Source organism: Lagenorhynchus albirostris, chromosome 7 (assembly GCF_949774975.1).
Source record: "Lagenorhynchus albirostris chromosome 7, mLagAlb1.1, whole genome shotgun sequence".
Lineage (NCBI taxonomy): Eukaryota > Metazoa > Chordata > Mammalia > Artiodactyla > Delphinidae > Lagenorhynchus > Lagenorhynchus albirostris.
The window spans coordinates 50,324,503-50,329,124 of NC_083101.1; positions in this window are offsets into that span (position 1 = coordinate 50,324,503).

The window sequence follows — 4,622 nt, forward strand, 5'->3', positions numbered from 1 at the left end:
CGCTCCGCCTCCTGCTCCGGGGACGCCGGGCGGCGCCTGGTGGTCACGGGTTGCAGCTGCAGTCGCAAGCTTCCCTTTTCTGCAGGCTTGGGAAACGAGCAGAAGGTAGACTTCAGTAAGAACTTCCCTGTGTTGCTCTATTTCTGCGTTTAACAAAAATAGAGAACCTGTTTCGTGCAAAGCAGGGGGCTTACCCCTTGGGCAACATAGTGAATGCGTAGCCAAGGTCCCTGACCCCAGAGACTTCAGCTTAGTGACCCGCTGCTGACGAATTCTATACAAAAGGCTTTGGGAGCTGCAGTTTTGCTGTGAACGGGTGGGCGTCCTGAAGCTGCTTGGCCGCCAGTATAGGTTACAGCAGTTAGGAGATTGCGGACAGGAGACTGACTGCCTGATTTAAATATGTCCCCTGCCCACTTCCTACCTGTGTGGCCAGTGGGCAAGTTAATTAACCTCTCTGTGCCTCATCTGTAAAATGGGGTATACAAGTTTCTACTTAACAGGGTTGTTATAAGGATAAAATGAGTTAATCTATGTGACGTTTTCTTGGACAGGCCCTGGATCCTATTAAGTCCACAATAAATACTAAGTTGTTAATACATTTTAAAATAAAATTTTACTTAGGTAGGGTAGTGCAAAGGAATACGAACTGTGAAAGTTCTTTCATATTTTAATATGCTTTAGAAAATGTCAAATATGTGTACTAGAGAATATCATCTTTATGGGTAAGATAGTGAGAAGAGGAGATAGAAAGTGTTAAAATTCTACCAAAGCCACCAAAGCCACCTTGGTACTTTGTGAATAGAGTAGATAAGACACACATATAAATACTTAGGACAATGACAAGTGTTAAATGGGTGTCAGTGTTGCATGGGAGAGTATATACAACTAGGGGTGGGGGCAGTCAGGGAAGTCTTCGTGGAGGAAGGGGCATTTGTACAGGGCCTTGAAAAACAGGGTAAAGGAGGTGGGATCTGACTGGCTCCCTGACAGTTCATTCTTTTGGTTGGGAGACATTTTCCTGCATTCAGGTAATTCTAAACAGCACTTTATTGAGAGCCTGTTATGTAGATGTTAGGCATGGAGAAACCATTTCCCCCTTGTAAAGTGTCTGGAGATACTGTTTTTTTTAATATAAATTTTATTAATTAATTTATTTTTGACTGTGTTGGGTCTTCGTTGCTGGGCATGGGCTTTCTCTAGTTGCGGTGAGCAGGGGCTATTCTTCGTTGCGGTGCGCGGGCTTCTCATTGCGGTGGCTTCTCTTGTGGAGCACGGGCTTTAGGCGCGCGGGCCTCAGCAGTTGTGGCTCGCGGGCTCCAGAGGGCAGGCTCAGTAGTTGTGGCGCACGGGCTTAGTTGCTCCACAGCAGGTGGGATCTTCCCGGACCAGGGCTCGAACGCGTGTCCCCTGCATTGGCAGGCGGATTCTTAACCACTGAGCCACCAGGGAAGCCCTGGAGATACTTTTGATTGTCACAACTAGGCCGGGGTAGGGTGTGTGTGCCCTACTGGCATCTAGTAGGTAGAGCCCAGGGATGCTGTTAGACATCCTGCTGTGAACAGGAAGGACACCCACAACACAGAATTATCTAGTCCAAAACGCCAATGGTGCCAAGTCTGAGAAGCACTCACTAAAGCCACACTGGTAGAATCCACTGGAGGCAAAGAGAAGTGTGTTGGTTGTTGGCCTCGGCCCCAGACCCGTGGCACTAACAGTGAGGCCCTTCCTCACACACTCAGAATATGATTCCTTAGAGAGTTGAATTATTATTAACCAGCATGCTTAGCATGTTCTGGCATAGAAAGCGCCCCAGTACCTGCTCCAACTGCCTGCAAAGTTGATATCACTGCCCTGTCTTTTCAGCCAAGGAAACAGGCTTGGAATAGCAGAGCAGAGAATATTAAGGTCTCCCAAGAAACTGTTCTTCTCCAGATTCTGGGAGGTGATCAAAGGCAATTGGGCACACCTGGTAAGAGGCTGCGGCGCCCCGCCCCCCCCCAACCCATGGATGTGCAGAGATGTGGAGGGACCCTGTAGGTACCAGTGCCTTTCCCCTGCTCACTAGGTTGCCTCCCACTAAAGGCAGGTGCTAGGAGGTGGTGTGTGGCAACCCCAATGCCTGTCTGGTTGAGAAGGGGGGGAGAATTTCCCTGGAACTCACATTGTTGGCCCTTAGGGTACTTTGATGAGATATATTCTAGGACAGTGATTTGCAAAATGTGCAGACCAGCAACTTCGGCAGCACCTGAGAACTTGTTAGAAAGGCAGATTCTCAAGTCCTATTCAGACCTACCGATCAGAAACTCTACGAGTAGGGCCCAGCAATCTGTGATTTAATAAACCCTCCAGGGAAATCTGAAGCACCTTGAGGTTTGAGAACCACTGCAGTAGGGTACATCTTGGGCAAAATTGTGAATTAAGCTGGTGTCACGAGGTTATCTTTCTAAATCTAAAATGTTAATCTAACCATAGCACTCCTGTTAGTTCCCTTTCACCACCATCAAGATAAGTGCTCTTAGCTAGTGGGAAGCAGCCACATAGCACAGGGAGATCAGCTTGGTGCTTTGTGACCACCTGGAGGGGTGGGATAAGGAGGGTGGGAGGGAGGGAGACGCAAGAGGGAAGAGATATGGAAACATGTATAACTGATTCACTTTGTTATAAAGCAGAAACTAACACACCATTGTAAAGCAATTATACTATAATAAAGATTAAAAAAAAAGATAAGTGCTTTTTCCACTCCCTTTTGTGTACCCTACTCTCCGGGTAATCTGAGTATACCAATTAGGATTAGATTTTGTTGAGTATATCAGAGAACAAGAAAATAATGTTTTAAACAATTTAGAAGTTTATTTCTCTTTCACATCCAAAGATGTTGAGAAACTGGCATCCAGGTTTCTTGGGCAGCTCAGCAAAGTTATTAGGCATCCTTCCAGCTCTCCAATCTGTTATCTGGGGTGTGGACCTTGTCCTCACAGTCCAGAATAGTTGCCAGTATATCAGCCATCACATGTGTATTCTAGGCAACAGGGTGGAGGGAAAGGCATCCTCTCCCTTCAAAAGACACATTCTGGAATTTTCACCTAATACTTTCACTTGCATCTCATAGGCTAGAAATTAATCATGTGACCTTACTTAGCTGCAAGGGAGGCCAGGAAATGGAGTCATTTAGCTGAGCAGCCAATGTGTCCAACTAAAATTTGGAAATCCTGTTATTAAAAAAAAAAGGGGAGAATGGGGAAGGGATGGACTGGGAGTTTGGGGTTATGTGATGCAAACTATTACATATAGAACGGATGGACAAAAAGGTCCTACTGTATAGCACAGGGAACTATATTCAATATCCTGGGATAAACCATAATGGAAAAGAATATAAAAAAGAATGTGTATATGTGTATAACTGGGTCACTTTGCTGTACAGCAGAAATTAACATAGCATTGTAAATCATCTATACTTCAATTAAAAATAAATTTAAAAAAAGGGGATGGGACTTCCCTGATGGTCCAGTGGTTAAGACTCTGCACTCCCAATGCAGGGAGCATGGGTTTGATTCCTGGTCAGGGAACTACCAAAAAAAATTTGGGGGGTGGGGTGAATGGATATTAGGAGGCAGCTAGACATCTTTGCCTTCACACACTACTCATAGTTCCCAGAACCAGCGTTGCTTTCTTTCCCTTCTGGGTCATCCCTCATGTTGTTCCTTAGTTTTCCATCTCTTTGCCTGGTGTGGAAGATTGGATTTCTCAAAGAGTGCCCCACAAATATTTATTTCATCTCACATGGACTCCAAAGTCTTTGACACTCCTCAGAAGTGATGCTGGGTGACTTCCAAGATTAGGTCATAAAAAGGATATAGGTTTCTCCTAACTCCATCGTTTTGGAATTCTTGCTCAGGGGACCAGCCATCCTATTTTGAGAAAATCTAAACTAGCCCAAGCAGAGACCACATAGAGAGGAACTGAGGCCCCCAGTCAACAGCCAGCATCAACCACTAGACAAGTGAGCGAACCAGCCTTCAGATGATGCCAGCCCCAGCCTTAGAGCCTTCCAGCCGAGGCCCCAGACACCATGGAACAGAAACAAGGTATCCCCATTGTGCCTTGTCTGAATTCCAGACCCACAGCATCTGTGAGCATAAAAGATATGGGCATGGGTTTAAGCCAGTATGTTTGGGGGTAATTTGTTCAACAGTCATGATAACTAGAACATGTGGCTAGCTCCTTCTTTTCCTCTAGGATTCAACTTAGATGTCAGATGTGACCCTTTCCACAGTCTTTGCTGAAACCAACCTCTCTGTTCTCACAAGTGTGTCTTAGGCACCCTCCTCTGTGTTTCCACAGGCTGTGATGTCATTGTGACTTTCCTTATTTAGCTAAATAAGACACTCTATTGGTGAGTGAATGAATGAAAGAAAAAGTGAATGATGTTCTTCTTTGTTGGCCTCTTATTCCTCTAGGAATGCCTTTATTATCTTGGGTCTCACTGCCAAGGAATAGTATGGAATTAACTGATACTGGCCAGTAGAGATTTACAGAGTAATGTCATCCTCGAGATGTTTGTTTGTATTTTACTTGGAGTCTCAAAACTTTTAAGACCCAGTGAATGGATTTTTAAAATC